At 41.3% G+C, this 19,413-nt stretch overlaps 1 long non-coding RNA gene across 1 annotated transcript in view; it reads left to right on the forward strand.

Moving 5' to 3' along the window:
- The window catches only part of LOC138751470 (uncharacterized), a 36,380-nt gene extending 27,190 nt beyond the window's left edge, over nt 1-9,190 (forward strand). The window contains exon 4 of the long non-coding RNA XR_011349966.1: nt 8,467-9,190. This is a non-coding gene — a long non-coding RNA (uncharacterized lncRNA). The remainder of the gene's footprint in view (nt 1-8,466) is intronic.
- The last annotated feature ends 10,223 nt before the right edge of the window (nt 9,191-19,413 follow it).

The raw sequence follows: 19,413 nt of genomic DNA on the forward strand, positions 1-19,413 counted from the left end.
CATCTGCTTCCACTCTTGACAATCCCTTCCTCCCATCTCCCATTCTCCATGTATGCACATTAAACATCCTCCCTCACCTTAAACATGTCCTCTTGCGCATTATGTTTTTATGCCCTGAGAAAAAGATTCTGTCTACCCTATCAATGCCTCTCATGAATTAGTGAAGCAGATGACCTTTATCAAGATTTTGGTTGTTTCTTAATTATTGTTATTAATAATATTACTTTTCAGATGATAAAATCACCATATATACTTGCATAATTGTCCATACCCAGAAATAGTCGTCCTACCCCTTTTTTGGCCCAAAATCGGGTGTTTCTGTATGAGCTTTGTAAAAAATCACTGTCTATTTTTGGCCCCAGCTGCCCGCCATCAGAGTTCCTGACACTCCGACAGTGATCCTTGCCCTAGTCACCTGCCCATCCGAATGTTCGACTGTGGATCCTCTCCATGGTTACTTATCCATCCAAACTCCCTCCAGTGGATCCTCACCCCCGGCGGCCGCCCATTGAACTCCCAACCACAGATCCTGCCCTGGCCACCCATCCATCCGAGCTTCCAGTGCTCTGACTTTCCACCCATCCAACCTCTTGACATCTTGAACAACAGGTACTCACGAGGTCATAAATTTGACCCATGTAAAAGTCAACAACCCCCTTTCTTTTGGCCCAAAAATGTGATCCAAAAAATTTGACAATTAAATGAGTATATATAGTATTTAATTATCTTAACTTCCCTGGAAGGATTGGAGCCCACATTTCAAGTCTTGGTCTTTGCCATATTCCAATTACATCACAATGGCTCTCTTGATATTGTGGAGGTGAAGGCGATATGAGTGAAATTTGAATGAAGGTTTGTGACAAAACAATAAGACCATAGGGCTTAGTGTTACTATTTGTTGATTTTAATTTGAAATTTATGATATTTTTTTAAATGTTAGGATAGTTTTGAAAGCATTCAAGAACATGAATGTTAAGAAGAAAATCTTTTTAGCAATTATGATCTGCTGGAATGAGATGGAACTCATTCCAATATTGGAACCGAGGGAATTTAAAACACTCCCTTTTAGTAAAGTTTAAATAAGTAGACAGGGCCATAAATTGGTTCAAGGACTAACATGTTTACGAATGGTTGAGAACCAGACTGAAAGCTTTATCAATATTTATTAAGCAAACAACCTCCCATCTGGGGGATGATGCTTGAAAGGCAGCAGTTTCACAAACAAAATATAGTAATAGAGGGATAAAGATGCGGATATACCTTGAACATTAGTCCAAAGTCCAAGTTGTCTTGAGCCAAAATTGCCTCAGCATAATACCAATTCATTCAAAGTGCTGAGTGCCAGTCACATGTCATGACACTAAATCACCACCTCCATTCCACTCAAAATTTCTGAAATTACAGCACAGTACAGGCCCTTTGGCCCATGGTGTTGTGCTGACCTATAAATATCTAATAAATAAAACCCTCCCTACCTCATAGCCCTCTTTCATCCACGTGCCTGTCTAAGAGAATCTTAAATGTCCTTATTGTTCGAGCCTCCACGACCATCCCTGGCAATGTAGTTCAGGCACCCACAACTCTGTGTGATAAAAAACTTACCCCTGATTATCTCCCCTAAACCTTACATGTTAACATAAATTTTCATAGAGCTGTACTTACAAAATTTCAGTTCTCTAAAAGTTTGCAGGGAGATCAGGTTGTGGCTGGGTTGGGTCAGGGCAGGATGGGGGGGGGGGGGGGGGTGGGGGGTGTGGTTGGTGGGCCCAGCATTATGTCAAGACTGCTTTGAGACCACAGACTGGAGCTGTTTCAGGGAGGCAGCCACCTACAACGGTCATATAAACAGAGGAGAACACGAGCTCAGTGACTGGCTACATCAGCAAGTGCATTGAAGAGGTAACCAGATAAAATGGTTCACAACTAGGCCTAATCACAAACCATGGTTGGATGCAGAGGTGCAGACCCTTCTCAGAGCTTGTGATGCTGCCTTCAGGACAGGGTGTAGGATGGCACTGAGATTAGCCAAGGTTGAACACTCCCGTGCAATCCGGAAGGCAAAGCTTGGGTACGCACAGAAGATCCACAGATAGCTGTGCGACACCGGCAACACAAGGCACGTGTGGCAAAGGATCAAGACTATTATGGATCACAAGTCACCCTTGTGAGTTAAGGACAATGAAGCTCTGTTCTGGACAGACTGAACATCTTCTATACACAATTTAGCTGAATGGGTTCCCTGCATAGCTGTGGCTGAGGTGAGGAGAACCCTATCTAAGGTGAACCCACACAAGGTAATGGGACCAGACAACATAACTGGTCGGGTACTGAAGGACTGTGCAGACCCCATTGACAGAGGACTTCATGGACATCTTCAAAACCTCACCACAGCAGTCCATAATTCCTGCTGGTGAGGGTCTTTGAGGCGAGGCTGCTTTTTTCATCTTATGTAGCTATCCTCGATGGAGTGAAGTCTGGTGCCTGTGATGTCACAGGCCGAGTTAACAACGCATTGGAGTTTATTCTTGTCCTGAGAGTTGGCGTCTTCATACCAGGCAGTGATGCAACCAGTCAGAACGCTCTCCACGGTACACCTGTAGAGGTTTACGAGAATCTTTGGTGACATATCAAATTTCCTCAGACACCTCACTAAGTATAGCCGCTGGCAAACCTTCTTTGTGATTGCATCAATGTGGAGGCTCGAGGGCAGATCCTCGGAGAAATTGACACCCAGGAATTTGAAATTCTTGACCCTCTCCACTACTGAGCCCTCTGAGGACTGGGTCGTGTTCTTCTTGAAGATCACAAGCACCTCCTTGGTTTTGCTGATGTTGAGCACAAGGTTCTTGACATTATACCATTCAAAGAGCTGATCTATCTCCCTCCTGTATGTTTCCTCACTGTTATTTTTGTTTCTGCTGACAACTGTAGTGTCATCGGCAAACTTGTAGATGGCATGGGAATTGTGCCTGACCACACAGTCATGGGTGTATAACAAGCAAAGCAAGCAGTGGGCTAAGCACACGCCCTTAGGGTGTGCCTGTGTTGATCATCATTGAGGAGGAGGAATTGTTTCCAATGCATACTAACTGTAGTCTTCTGATGAGAAAGTCAAGGATCAAGAGGCCTGGAGCTTGGAGCTTTTTGACCAGCACTGAGGGAATAATAGTATTGAAGGCCGGGCTGTAATCTATGAAAAGCAGCCATATATATGAATTACTATTTTTGATGTGATCCAGAGTTGAGTGGCGAACCAGCGATATTGTATCTGCTGTGGAGCGATTGTGAAAATAGGCGAATTGCAGTGGGTCCAGATCTTTGTTTCAGCACGTGTTAATTCTGGCCATGACCAGCCTCTCAAAGCATTTCATCACAGTAGAAATTAGTGCTACTGGGCGGTAGTCGTTGAGGCAGCCCACGCCACTCTTTTTAATATTTTCAATCAACCTAGAGTTTCAAAATCAAAGAAACATCACAGACATGTCCAATAAAATACAAAAATGGAACTACATGTTGATGTATCAAATTCTACACTTTTGTTTATAAATACAAAATCACCAATCCTTCAGGCAAAAGTAGGATAAAGAAAAAAAAAGAAAAAGAGAAACACCACTCCAAAAAGAAAAAAAAAGAGGTAATTCTCCCATATAATGTGACAAAATCAACTGTTTCCAAAAGCACAAATAACATACAGATGAAACATTGCGTGATTCATCCAGAGCTCACTTCCTCCCTTAAGGGATAAATGTCTTGATATAGACATCACGAGGAATATTGAGATAGTGGTTTTGGAGACTGGAGGATGGGAATCATCAAAAGTTAACCCCTGTGTATCTTAAATATGGGTTCCATATCCTTAAAAACATGTTGTGACAATTTATGAGGTTGTAAGTAATCTTCTCCGTGGGAACACAACTATGCATGTCTGACTTCCAGTTGGTCAGACTCAGTTGGGAATCAGATTTCCAAGTAATGGCTGTGCATTTCCTGACCACCATTAATTCAAATTTAACAAATTTCAATTGATATTTCGACAGTCTCATTTTTGGTCTTACATCTGCTTATCTCCCCAATAATAACAATTATTGCACCTGAGGGTATTGAATTCCAGTAATTTGTTCCAGGAGATTCCCCAAATCTTCCCAGATGGATCTAAACTTAGGGCATGACTAGGTCGAATGTAAAAAGGTCCCTATATCTTGACTGCATCAAAAACAAATTAGATAATTCAGATTTCAATTTATTTAATTTTTGCGGGTTAAGGTACAGCTGATGCAAAAAATTATATTGCACCAGCCTATTCCTTACATTAATTGTATTGCTCATGCTGTCCTGACATGTCAGACCAGCAAAATGAATCAATTTCTATACCCAAATCTAATTCCCATCTCTCTTTTGACTTATCTCGCCCTTGTTTCAGGGTTTCTGTCTGAACAACTTTATTGAGATAAATTTCTTTGTGATTCCCTTTCGAACCAGAGTCTCTATTTCAGTGCATTGCAGTAAGGTCAATGCTGGACCTAATGTATCCCTTAAGTAAGATCTTAACTGAATATAGCAGAAAAAGGATGTATTTAAAACTCCAAATTTATTCCTGATTTATTCAAATATCATAAATTGTCCCCGTTCAAACAATCTTCGATATATTTGATCCCACAAATTTTATTATCAATTGTTAATGGAATTAATTTATTTAGAGCTAGGGGTATTTTGGATGAGAGGCCCCCACTAACACCAATTTGACCATTGAGTTTATTCCAAATTGTAATAATATGTTTCAGTAAGGGGGCTTCCTTAGTACCAAATAGTAATTTAGAATTCCATTTATATATAATTTTTTCTGCTATCTTCTCACCAACATGCATTTCCAATTTTACTCAAGATGATGTATCCTCCATCAAAGAGGGAGGTGACAAATTTCATTTAGGCTGCCTAATACTATATATTTTTTAAAGTCTGGGAGCTTTAATCCTCCTATTTCATAATTTCAGGTTAATGTATTGATAGAGACTCTGGGAAACTTACTCTAGACCACACTACTCTTCTTGGGTACTGGGATGATTGATGCCCTTTTGAAGCAGGTGGGAACGTCTGACTGCTGCAATGAAAGGTTGAAAATGCTCATGAAGACTCCAGCTAGTTGGTTGGTGCAGATTTTCAGTAATCTGCCAGGTTGCGGTTAGGGCCTGACACCTTGCGAGGGTTCATCCTCTTGAATGATGTTCTGACATCACCCTCAGTGACAGATATCACAGGGATTCTAGTAGAATGAACATGAGATTGAAACTAATTCAGAGACTTGGTACTCTTGTCAAAAAATAATTGGCATCTAAACCCAATAAGCACTCAAATGGTTTTGCTGACAAGTTCTGTGACTAACACGTTTTCATAGGTTCCATTTTATCTTTGGAGACAAAGAATAAATGATGACACAGATGTACGATCACATGTACCATCTAATTATTTTATGTTCAGTTTATTTCTCTATAGTTTTGTACTTTTGTTTTACTTTCCCCGAGATCAGTGCTCGGGGAATTCATTCTCTGGGACTCAGATTTTCACACGGTGGAACACTAGTTGAGTTTTTATAGATCAGTATTTATTCTGGAAACAAGCCAAACTGCCTGCAAAAACTGTCAGAAATTTGAGCCCTGAAGCTGAGAAACAGGCAAATTTCAGTACCAAAAGTCACAAATTAACCATCAGCATTCTTTGGAAGTTATAATTTATTGAATGTTTTCACATCTCAGCAACAGTGGAAATATTGAAATAGAATATATTAAATAAAAATTAGTTGGCAAACAGTGCAAGGTTTTTGTTGAATTGCATTATGGGAGGATGAAAGATTAGGAAAAAAACATAAATTAGTTATAATGATCTGCCCATTTCTGTATATTACAGTCAAAGACACTTAACATCAATGAAATAAACCTGAAAATTGTTTTTAATTACTTATTGAATGCCTTAGCTATGTGTGCATTCAAGTGAGTGTGATAATGAGTCTTGTATCACTGCAAAATGAACTGACTGCTGGCAGGATAAGTAGTAACATGCTAATGTTTTCAGCTTTCTAGACAGGATAATTAATATTTTTAATATATGTACCTTGTACATGTAATACAGTGGGAATGATTACTTATAATCCATATTGCAGACTTCATCATTTTAATTGCATCTCGTCATCAAGATAAATGAAGAAATACTTGGACTGTGTTGGATTCAGAACTCTTCCATGGAAGTCAGTTTCAGTACATCAGCAGAGGGCAGCACAAGGCTTGAGCTGTTGTCATTTATTGTTGGATCTAATTCAATTTTGGGTAAACTTTTGACACCCCTGGGGAGGTGGGAAAGGAGTGAAAATTCAGAAATGGAGAATGTTATCCCAACTTGCCTTAAATGGATTCATTGCTAGTTTAAAAGCAGGTATGGTTGGGGGTGAGAACGTTGAGTACATTTTATTTTCTCTGGCAGCATGCCAATTATTCCATTATTTAAATAACTATAAATTCTTCAAATGTTCATTGATTTATGTCATTCTTTTAATGTTTCAACATTGCAAAACACCATACAAAGCCAACTTTCTCCCCAAGTAAACTTCTTCAAATTAATGTGGTTTTGGTATTTCCACTGTTGCTAAAATTAAGTTTAAAAATTATTGGCAAAAAAAACTCTAAAAAGATGCAAGGATGGAACTAGGTAGGGGGTTGGAGAGGGTCTGTAACAAATCAGTCAAAATATCAGGTCTACACAGAATTTATTCAAACTATTGTGAATCCAAGGTAGGAGAATTTACCATGCCAATTCTTTCATATTGTTTCAAATGGAACAAAAATATTGGCAGAATAATTCATACATCTTGATAACAGTAAATCCTTTCCAAGAATTCAAAGATGCCATTCATACCACTGCATGCAATAATTTGGCAATAAATGAATATTAAAAATGTCAAATATTGGAAATTTGAAAGTAAAAGTGCTGGAAATGCATAATAGATCAGGTTTCATTTGCTTTAATCTGGCTTTATGTGATCCACAGTGACTTTACCCAAAATATCTTGTGTCTGTAACAACCAGAATCATATTATGAAAGCAGCATCCACAAATCTTCATCTGAAGATAATCCCAGTACTACCATTCATGAGAATGGAAGATTTCAGAATTTGTATAGCTGCTGTGTTCAAAAATTATAACTTTACATTTTTAGTTTTTAATTTTTTTTTTAAATTACATTTTAAGACATACAGCCCATGAGCCTGTGCCGCCCAATTACCCTACATCCACAGTACGTTTTGAAGGGTGGGAGAAAACTTGAGCACCCGGGGAAAACCCATGCAGACATGGGGAGAATGTATAAACTCCTTCCAGACAGCACCGGATTTGAACCCTCGTCACAGGCACTGAAGCAGTGTTGCATTAACTGCTACACTAAACCCTTAACTTCATACTCAAGCTAGTAACACAAGGGTCTTGGTGAACAATTATGTCATTTTCATATCTTTGCTATGGATTGAAACATTGTGATACAACACTCTCAATTAAATCCTCTAAATTCACGGCAGCAACAAGTGGAACAATGTCCCAGGCTAACAGTGAGGCCTGAGTTACACTCAGTCAGCCACATTGCTCACATTCCTAACCCCAGGCTCTTAAAATACTCCTTTCACATGGTGAAACGAGATTACAGCTCAAAGGAAACAATCCAAACATGTGCTTAAATCCTTCAGAAATTCAACAGCCTAACTAATTCTTGGGAATCCATGGACCATGACTGCTCAAAGGGAAGGATGGTGTTAAGAACCAAGCAGAAGTGGACCACTTCACCTATTGAACACCGACCCTGTCAACCACTGCCTGATCCAACCGCGGTGGCAGTCTGTAGCTCCCATGTTGTTGCCTTCAGCCATATCAGAACACGTAAAACTGGGGCAGAAGAAAGTCATCCTTAATTCTGAGGAGATGATTCAGGGTAAATAGTATCCAAATATTATAGCAAATCATGGCATGAAGATTGTGTCATTATCTTCAGATGAAGATTTGTGGATGCTGCTTTCATGATTTAATTCTGGTTGTTACAGACACAAGAAATATCATAGAACTTAAATGATTTTCTGTTCAGTACAAGAATACCAAGACAAGAGTAACACAATTAGTATATTAGATAGTGTAATTATAACGCCAGCGACCTAGGTTCGAATCTGAAGTTGTCTGTAAGGAATTTGTACGTTCTCCCTGTGTCTATGTAGTTTTCCGCCAGGTGCTCCGGTTTCCTCAGGTATTCGGGCAACATGGGCTCATGGGCCGGAAGAGGCTGATGCTGTATGTATATATTTTTAAAATAAATTATATTTTACATTTGCCCCTTCATGACAAAGAAAAGATTTTCAGCATTCACCATATGCAGAAATGCAGAATCGTTTCTGGGCATTTTGATCAATTCTATCATTTGTTTCTGAATAATTTTCTGTAGGAATTGTCAGTGGCATCAATGAACAGTGAGGATCTTCAATCAACCAGGCTGAACAGACCAGAAAAGATAAATGAGAAACGATGGTTGAACTACTGTATTTAAAAAAAAACCCAGACAAGAATTTCCTTAAAGTGCAATGAGATTCCTTACTTCCAAAAGTATTTTTACCAGCCTAGTGAGATTATTTTGCAATATTCATTATAATCATGAAAAATGTGTTAACGTATGAAAGAATGGCCCAACCTTTCCAATGCTGAGTTTATCAGAAAGGATTGAGATTGGTCCTTTGGACAGAATATATACTCTTGGGAATTTGGCAGTATTGTTCTCCTTATTTAAGAAAGGACGTAAAAAGTTCATATGCATTGGCAGAGAATGTAAAAGTTTGTAAATTATGTTGACACTTTACAAAACACGAGCTAGACTGAGAATGGAGCATTGAGTTCAGTTCTGGTGACAACGCTTACAAGAAGGAGTGATTGCACTGGAGAGAGAGAGAGCCCAGTGTGCTGCTATCCTGCTCTTCTCTTTCCCCCTCCCCCTCTTCAGTTCTCCTCCCTCCCTTCCCCTCCCTTCTCCAAGTCATCCCTCCTCCCTTTGATTGCTTCTGTCCCCTTCCTCCCTTCTCCACTTATCACCTTCTGCCTTTGCGATCACCCCTCCCCCCTACCCTTTTGTTTGGATGCCTGCTGACATTTTTCCATACCTTGATGAAAGGCTCAAGTCTGAAACATTGGATATGTATTTTTACCTTTGTTATATAAAGGACACTCTTTGACCTGCTGAGTTTCTCAAGAATTGTGTTTTTACTTCAACCTTGTTGTCTGCAGATCTTCGTGTTTTACTATTTGGAGGGCGTTAATTATGGGAGAGATTTGATTGGCTGGGCTTGCTTGTCATGGAATGAAAGAGATTAAATGATGATCTGATGTAAACATATAAAATTATTGGAGGCATAAATCAGGTAGATAGTCAGAATATTTTCCCATAGTAGAAGTGGCAAAAAGAAGAGGCCATGGGCTTAAGGTTTGTGGGAAAAGTTTTTAACAGTGAGTGTAGTTTGAATCTGGAAAGCACCGCTAGAAGAGGTGGTAAAATCAGGTGAAATTATCACATTTCAGAGACACGTAATAGACAAGACATAAAAGAATACAGATCAAACATTGGCAAGTGGCATTGGCATCGAAAGGCAAAAATATTTTCATACATGGTGAGCTAAAAGACTTATTTCTGTGTCCTACTCTGGCCTTATGATATTTCCTCCAGCAACTTCTGGCCTCCTCTTTCTAACTGGGTGGCTGCTTCATTGTAATAACACTGAATATTGACAGGTCCATCTGGGTGAATATTGACTATGGACATCTTTGAGCCAATACCATGCTTGTTCACCTTGAACAAAGCCCATGGCATCATGTGATGACATGGGGTGCATGGAAGGGAGGGTTAAGTAGATGCTGGGAATCACCTCAGCCCAAATGTTCCTCGCACCCAGTAAGATGAGTAGTTTTCTCTGCCAACTAGCCACACCTTGCTCATGGAGAATGGTAAGTGACACTTGATTCATTAGAAAGATTTTCACGCTTCAGCTCTTAAATCCCACAAAATCTAGATTGACATCTCAATGTCATAGAACACAGGACAGAAGTACAATCTTTCGTCTGTGATGACTGTGCGGACCATGGTGCCAAATTAAGATAATTCCATCTGCCAAAATGTGAACCATATCCCTGTGTTCTCTGCCTGTTCATGTTTCTCTCTAAATGCCTCTTAAATATTATCATCATATCAGTTTCCACCACTCTCCCTGCCAGTGGTTACGATATGTGTGTGTCTGTGTAACCTTGTCATTCTTCTTTAAAATGTTCCCTTTCACTTGAAAGCTAAACCCTTGAGTATTTGACATTTCCATCCTGGGAGAAAGATTTTAATTATTCACCCTATCTATGTCTCTCAGTTTTATATACTTCTATCAAATCATTTCTCAGCCTCTGATGTTCCCAAAAATAATAATCACTTTATCCAGCCTTTCCTTACAACTAATACTCTCTATTCCAGGCAGCATCATGGTGAACCTCTTCTGCACCCTCCCAAAGGCCTCCACATCTTTCCTACAAACCAGTGACTATAACTACGCGCTATACCCCAAATGTGGCCTAATCAAAGTTTGGGCTCACTGAACATGACTTCCTGACTTTTACACTGAATGTCCAGACAGCTGGAGGTATTAATGTCACACACCTTATTTTGTCACTTGTGTTGCCGTTTTCCAGAAGTTCTGGACTTGCACCCAAGATTAAGCATGGTAAATTCATTAAAAGTTCATTTAATCTTTCACCAACTTCCTACACGATGCAGATACACAATTGTAAAGAGAACTTTTGGCATTTTGGCCTTCATAAATCAAAGTATCGAGTATATAAGACTTTGAATGTTATGGTAAAGTTGCATAAGACATTGGTGAGGCCAAATTTGGTGTACTGTGTGCAGTTTTGTCACCTATCAAACTCCATGCTATATAAAACAGTGTTGTACGGGATATGCCTGTGCATGTACAGTATGCATTTGCCAGTACTTGGTCCACCGGCTTCTATGCCTTGACAATTTGTGGTTCTTAACTGCTATTTCCCACTCACACACCACCTTATGTCATAGATGCTCTGTGAGTAGTAAGGGATTACTTAAGGTGATATGTGAATGGGGAAAAACAAAGGTTGATAACCAAACTACAGAAAGCTATCAATAAGATAGAAAGAGTGAAGAGAAGATTTACTAGGATGTTGCCCAGGCTTCAGGAACTTAATTACAGGGAAAGGTTAAACAGTTCAGACTTTACTCCCTGGAGCGTAGAAGAATGAGGGGAGATTTGATAAGAGGTATATAATATTATACGGTGGGTAGACAGAGTAAATATTGGGTAGGCTTTTTCCACTGAAGGTAAGTGAGATATAGATTAGAGGACATGAGTTAAGGATGAAAGGGTAAAAGTTTAGCAGGAGCTTCTTCACACAGAGAGTGGTGGGAGTATGGAATGAGCTGCTAGCGAAAATGGTGAATGCAGGTTCAATTTTAACATAAAAGAAGAATTTGGACAGGTCCATGGATGGGAGAGGTATGGAGGGCTATGGACCAGGTGCAGGTCAATGAGATGAGGCAGAAAAACTAGAAGGGCTGAATGGGCTTGTTTCTATGCTGCAATAATCATAGGGGATTTCAACATGAAAGTGCATTGGGAAAGTTAGGTTAGTATGGGATCCTGGGAGAGAAAGAGTGAGGAACGTCTACAGCACACATGTCAAACTCTGGCCCTCGGGCCAAATTTGGCCCGCGATATAATTATATTTGGCCCGCAAGATCATTTCAAAAATGTATTAGAGGTGGCCCGCCCTGCAGCGAGAGCCGATGCTGTTTTTTGGTAATATCACCCCCACCATCCTCCCCCTTCATTGCACATCCTTCCCCATTGTAACACGAGAAATTGTAACAGAGAAGTCTGTCGATGTCTTCAGCCGGCAAGCCAGTTGGAAGGCTCCCCGCACAACCAGTCACTTCTCCCACCTGTCGAGCGATGCGGCGGATTGGCGAGCGCCTGTGATTTCCTGTCGGCGCGACGGGCATGGCAGGCTGCGCACGGCTCCCCGGCAGCGTGAGCCCCGCGCGACTGGCACCGGACAGCCCTTCCACAGCGCGAGCGCACTACTCCCGGTTGCCACGGCCTTCAGCGCTTGCACCCGCGCGGACCCCAGGGACGGCTGGTTCGGCCCTGCACTTGAAGAGAGAGATGGTGGCTGTCCGCAAAGGCTGATCGGCAGCGCGCTGGGCCTGAGTGGGTGGGTAAGCAGGGGTGGGCAGAGGGTGTAGGTGAGGAGTAATGGGCAGGGGAAGTTATGGTGGTGCAAGGGGCAGTTAGAGGGAGGGATGAGTAGAAGGAGGGGTGGATAGGGAAGAGGTAAAAGGGGAGGGGCAGGGCGAGTAGGGGAGGGGTGATTAGAGGGTGAGAGACGGGTAGAGGGAGGAACAGGTTGAGGGGAGAGGCAGTAGAGGGGCGTGTATAGGATGGGGTGGGTAGAGGCAGAGCGAGTGGAGTGAGGGGTGAGTAGAGGTTGGGTAAAGGACTGGTCAGGTAGAGGGATGGTGGGTCGAGGGTGAATAAAGGCCTAGAGCCTGAGGAGTGAGCAGGAAATGCTGAGTCCTGATGCAGGCCAAAATGGACACAGCCTGTGAATGCTGACTACATCTCCACAGGGACCAAATATGTTTCCCTCAGGTCAAGCAAAGGGTGAACTTGAGCTACCTACTCCTGACCTGTAACATTATCCTCCTAAAGTTATATCCTAAAGTTTAACATTACATATGTTGAAAGAAGAGAAAACATGCAGATATTGTTGAAAAATTTCTATAAATATTTAGTTCGGCCGTCGACTTAGTCCAAGTTTTTAATTTTGGCCCTCCGTGAATTTGAGTTTGACACCCCCTGGTCTACAGTACGATTTTTTGGAGCAGCTTATTCATGAGCCACCAAGGGATCGGCTGTTTTGTATTGGATGCTATCAAATTAACCAGAATTGATTAGAGAGTTTAAGGTAAAGGAAGCCTTAAGAGGCAATGATCACAATATGACTGAGTTCACTATGAAATTTGAAAAGGAAACGCTAAAGTCCGATGTGTTGGTACTTCAGTGGAGTAAATGAAATTACAGTTGCATGAGAGAGGATCTGGCCAAAGTCGATTGGAAAAGCACACTATTAGGGAAAACAGCAGATCAGCAATGGCTAGAGTTTCTGCAAAAAAAAAATGAGGAAAGTGCAGGATAGGTAGACACTAAAATGAAAGAAAGTTGTGAAGGGAAAAATGAGAAAATTATGGATGATGAGGGAAGTTAAAGCCAAAGTCAAAGCAAAAAAGAGGGCAGACAAGGAAGACAAAATTAGTGGGAAGAGAGAGGATTGGGAAACTTTAAAAAATTTAGGGAAGGCAACTAATAATATGATTAGGAAGGAAAAGGGAAATTATGAAAGGAACTTAGCAAAATGATATCAAAAAGCTTTTTTTTTAGATATATAAAGAGCAAAAGAGAGACAAGAATAGACATAGGACCATTAGAAAATGATGCTAGAGAGATTGTAATGGGAGACAAAGAAATGGCAGAGGAAATGAATGAATATTTTGGATCAGTCTTTACAGTAGAAGATATTAGTAGCTTACCAGACTCTCAAGGGTCTCTGGTAGGTGAAGTGTGTGCTGTCAAGATCACTAGAAAGAAGGTACTTGGGAAGCTAAATGGTCTAAGGGTAGATAAGTCTCCCCAACTGGATGGAATAGACCCTCAAGTTCTGAAGGAGGTTGCTGCAGAGATTGTGGAAGCCTTGGTAATGATCTTCCAGACATCAATGGATTCTGGAATGGTTCCAGAGGACTGGAGAATCACAAATGTCACTCCACTGTTTAAGGAAGGAAGGAGGCAGCAGAAAGGAAACTATATACCTATTAGTCTTGACATCAGAGGATGGGAAAATGTTGGAATCAATTGTCAAAGATGAGGTCTCTGAGTACCTAGATGAGTATCACAAGATAGGTCCAAGTCAACATGGTTTCTTTAAAGGAAAATCATGGAAATGCAGCCAACATATTAAAAGACTCATCCCACTCCAGTCACATGCCCTTCACCCCTCTCCCATCAGGAAGAACATCCATGAGTATGAGATCAGGGACTTCCCATTTCAAGAACAGTTTATTTCCTGTATTATCAGACTCCCAAATGAACCCCAAATGAGTAAAATCATGTGCCTTTCCTCCATACCAACTGATCTCTCTCTGTAACTCTGCACTTTTGCACTATGCCTAACCTGTTGTACTATGTATGGGATGTCCACTGCGCTACTTGCCAATTAAACTCTGTCACAGTATTTTGATACTGATAACAATGAATTTGAACTCAATGGGAAACTGAGATGGATCATCTGTCTGGCAATATGATTGCAAATGATTTATCTTTCCCTTTATAGCACACTCAAATGCTGAGTCCTGACATTGTTGTGGATTGGAATGATCCTGGAGTCTCCAGCTCCCATTAGCCATTTTTTTTTAAATTGTCCATGACATTCTGCCTGGACATTGCAGGACTGCAAGACATTGATCCTAGCTGTTGGCTATGTGATTGCATATTGGCAATTGCATGATGTATTTTCAGTATAGTTCTGTGTGATACTGTCCACAACATGCCTTTCTGTACTCCTTGTTGACCCCTTGGGTTGATTGTAATGGTAGACTAATGGATATTCCAGGTTGCACATGATGGACGTTCACACTTCTATTAGTGCTAATGATCCTCATGTATGCTCAGATTTGATTCATTCAGAAACCTGATGGCTGCATGGAAGAAACTCTCTTTGAACCTACTGGTATGTGCTTTCACCCTCATGGGCCATGAAGGTAGGAAGAGGGTGAAGGGAGAGCACCTGGAGTGTGACAGGTTTTTCACTATGTTAGGTGCCTTTCCTTGGCAGTGGCAGACTATAGAGTGGAGGGAAGTTTGCATTATGTTTTGAGCTGGATTCACCACCTTCTTTAGCTTCTTCTAATCTTGTTTAACATGATTGCAGTGCCACTCAGCGATACTGAGTATATCCTCAATATGAATGCAGGAGGTTGTCTTTACAAGGACTGCATGGAGGAGACTCCACCAATGCTAGATATATCTGCTTCAGTAATCTGGCAAGGATGAGATCAAATTGTCTCACATTGGTTCATTCACTATCCAATATGACAAGGACGGTTAATCCAAATTATTACTTTTGCACTTCCCTCATAAGCATTATGACAGAAAATTAATAGGTTTTAACTCTATTGTAGCAGCAACAACAGTAGAGCTAGTAAAGTAAATACAAACACACAAACCAGAGTAGTCAACTCAAGACTGACTTTATGGCAGTTTGATGTACATGTTTGTTATAAATCTTTTAATTATCATTGTGTCTGTAATCACATATTCAAAGCTGCTTCCTTCTGGTAACCTCAGCATGCTTCCCAATTTGTCCTTCAAGTAGGTTTTCAGTTGGTGGTATTCAAACATTGTACCGGGAGTCATACCATATTTGTCCTTCATTTGTTCAAAAGATAATAATTTATTTCCCGAAAAACAATTTTCTATTCTTTTGATCCCTTTTCTCTCCTATTCTCTAAAGAAAAAGTTATCTATTGTGAAAGGGATTAGTTGATTTTGTGTCAATATTAATTTTGGTAGTTGATCATTTGTTTTATTCCTTTCTACGTGAATCTTCTTCCAAATGTTGAGCAGATGGTGCAGTACTGGTGAATTCCTATGTTGCACCAGCTTTCCATCCCACTTATATAGTATATGTTCAAGTACCTTCTCCCCTATTTTATCTAGCTCTAATCTGGTCCAATCTGGTTTTTCCCTTGTTTGATAAAAATCTTATAGGTATCTTAATTGTGCTGCTCTATAATAATTCTTAAAGTTTGGTACCTCTAAGCACCCTTGTTTGTACCATTCTGTTAATTTATCTAGCGCTATCCTCGGTTTCCCCCCTTTCCTTAAGAATTTCCTTATTATTTTCTTTAGCTCCTTGAAGAATTTCTCTGTTAGGTGACTTGGTAATGATTGAAATAGGTATTGTATCCTTGGGAAGATATTCATTTTAATGCAATTTACCCTTCCTATCAGTGTTAGTGGTAAGTCTTTCCAATGTTCTAAGTCCTCTTGTAATTTCTTCATTAATGGCTGATAATTTAGTTTGTATAGATGGCCTAGATTATTATCTAGTTGTATGCCTAAGTATCAAATTCCTTGTGTTTTCCATCTAAATGGTGATTCTTTCTTAAACTTTGTAAATGAGGAAACAAGCTGTAAACCCAAACAAAAATGGGAACAAGATCTAAACATAAAGATAAAGAATGAAACATGGGAAAAGCTATGCTCCGGAACTATGAGAAATACAATAAACACAAGGTTACGCATGATACAATATAATTGGTTACACAGGCTATACACCACGCCCCAAAAGTTAAATAAATGGGACCCAACAGTATCAGACAGATATTTTCATTGTAAGAAGGAAACGGGAACAACAGTGCATGCAGTTTGGGCATGTGAGAAAGTGGAAAAGATTTGGGATGATCTAAACCAGGTATTAAATAAAATCACAAAAAGCAACATACCGGGGGGCGTGGCAAGATTCGTAGAGTCTAGACGTGTAATCTTGACCTCTCTGGCCAGACTTTTAAGAACCCGTTTTTAACTCTTTGTTTTCAGGTTTAAATTTTTTAAAAACTTAGTTTAAAGTATCAAGGAATTGTTATGGCTATTAATGGTAAAAAGATTAAACCTCAATTACAGAAGAAACTACATTTTCAGAGTGTTGAAGATTTAGAGCCTAAACAGTCTGCTACAACTTCAGGTTTGCTTTCTTTCAAGCCTAAACCACAGAGATTTCCTGTGGGAGCTGAAAAAATGGCTACTACTCACCAGGAGAAGGACATCACTGGAATTACCCATTCTCAGGAGGAAGGTGTGTGTGCCCCCAATGTGGATCCTGATTCTGGCAGCCTGCCGACTTTAACGGAGGGGGCACGCAAGAAGACGACTCCATTGCTTGAAAAGTCTCAGGAAGTACTCCAATCTGAATATCTTGATCTCTTCCGTGAGTTTTTGCAACAACAACGGGTTGCGGGGGGGAGACCAACGTCGACCCCCTAAGGCAGGGGTGTCAAACTCAAATTCACGGAGGGCCAAAATTAAAAACTTGGACTAAGTCGAGGGCCGAACTAAATATTTATTGAAAATTTTCAACAACATCTGCATGTTTTCTCTTCTTTCAACATACGTAATGTTAAACTTTAGGATACAACTTTAGGAGGATAATGTTACAGGTCAGGAGTAGGTAGCTCAAGTTCACCCTTTGCTTGACCTGAGGGAAACATATTTGGACCCTGTGGAGATGTAGTCAGCATTCACAGGCTGTGTCCATTTTGGCCTGCATCAGGACTCAGCATTTCCTGCTCACTCCTCAGGCTCTAGGCCTCTATTCACCCTCGACCCACCATCCCTCTACCTGACCAGTGCTTTACCCAACCTCTACTCACCTCTCACTCCACTCGCTCTGCCTCTACCCACCCCATCCTATACACGCCCCTCTACTGCCTCTCCCCTCAACCTGTTCCTCCCTCTACCCGTCTCTCACCCTCTAATCACCCCTCCCCTACTCGCCCTGCCCCTCCCCTTTTACCTCTTCCCTATCCACCCCTCCTTCTACTCATCCCTCCCTCTAATTGCCCCTCACACCACCATAACTTCCCCTGCCCATTACTCCTCACCTACACCCTCTGCCCACCCCTGCTTACCCACCCACTCAGGCCCAGCGTGCTGCCGATCAGCCTTTGCGGACAGCCACCATCTCTCTCTTCAAGTGCAGGGCCGAACCAGCCGTCCCTGGGGTCCGCGCGGGTGCAAGCGCTGAAGGCCGTGGCGACCGGGAGAAGTGCGCTCGCGCTGTGGAAAGGACGTCCGGTTCCAGTTGCGCAGGGCTCGCGGTGCCCGGGGGCTGAGCACAGCCTGCCATGCTCGTCGCGCCGACAGGAAATCACAGGCGCTCGCCAATCCGCCACACCGCTCGACAGGTGGGAGAAGTGACTGGTTGTGCAGGGAGCCTTCCAACTGGCTTGCCGGCTCATGACATCGACAGACTTCTCATGTTACAATTTCTCGTGTTACAATGGGGAAGGATGTGCAATGAAGGGGGAGGATGGTGGGGGTGACATTACCAAAAAACAGCATCGGCTCTCGCTGCAGGGCGGGCCACCTCCAATACATTTTTGAAATGATCTTGCAGGCCAAATATAATTATATCGGCCCGCGGGCCAGAGTTTGACATGTGTGCCGTAAGGAAGTCGGGGTGCCGTCACTGGGAGTCCAAACCCGCAGTAAAACTGTTAAACTGCCTGTTGTTGAGATGCAGCAGGAGCTGCAGTTACCTGGTTCTGCCACTACGCAAGAGAAAGCAGGGCTGAGCTTTTCTGAATTACAATGTAAACAGCTAAGCCTTATCATTCAGCCTATGCTGAATGAAATGTCTCAGAGGCTCAGTTTGGAACTGGATACAGTTAAAATACGTGTGGAAGCATCTTGTGAGGATTTTAAACAATTTCAGGCTGCTTTTTTGAAATGTCAACAACAAGTGGCTTCTAATACAGAAAAAGTGTTGGAGGTGTCAGAATCTATTAAAGAATTGCGAGAACGCGAGAGGGAGTTAGAGAGGAAAGTAGATTATTTGGAAAATCAAAGTAGAAGGAATAATGTGAAGATTGTTGGTTTGCCAGAAGGTATGGAAGAACAAGATCCTCTTCGTTTTTTTACCGAATGGATTCCACAAATACTGGGGCAGGAATTTTTCTATGGAGGTCTGATATTGGAAAGAGCTCATAGAGCCTTAAGAAGATGACCTCTGCCTGGTAAACCACCGAGACCTGTGATAATTCGGTGTTTGAATTATTTGGACAGAGAAACGATACTTCATTTAGCAGTGCAAAACGCGAGACAACGACAAGCTCCGTTAATGATTCAGAATAGTAGAGTTTTTTTCAATCCTGATTTGAGTCAAGAGGTTATTCAGCATCGGCGTCGATTTAATCCCGCTAAAGAAGTTTTGTGGCATAAAGGTTATAAGTCTACTTTTCGCTATCTGGCAGTGTTGAAGGTGTTTTGTGGAGACTTTCAATCTCATTTTTTTGAGAATGAGCGTGAAGCAATGATTTTTGCTGATTTGTTGCCAGATGTAAGAGGACAAAGACGTAGACCACCATTGTCTCCTAAAGAAAAATCTGGTTGTTCTGGAAATGGAAGAAACAGCAGAAATGGGAGAAATGGGAATTGAAAGAGTCCATTTCCTTGAAATGGGGTCGCCGAGTCTGGAATTTCTTGGATGAATAGAAGAA

The sequence above is a fragment of the Narcine bancroftii genome, chromosome 1 (assembly GCF_036971445.1).
Source record: "Narcine bancroftii isolate sNarBan1 chromosome 1, sNarBan1.hap1, whole genome shotgun sequence".
NCBI lineage: Eukaryota > Metazoa > Chordata > Chondrichthyes > Torpediniformes > Narcinidae > Narcine > Narcine bancroftii.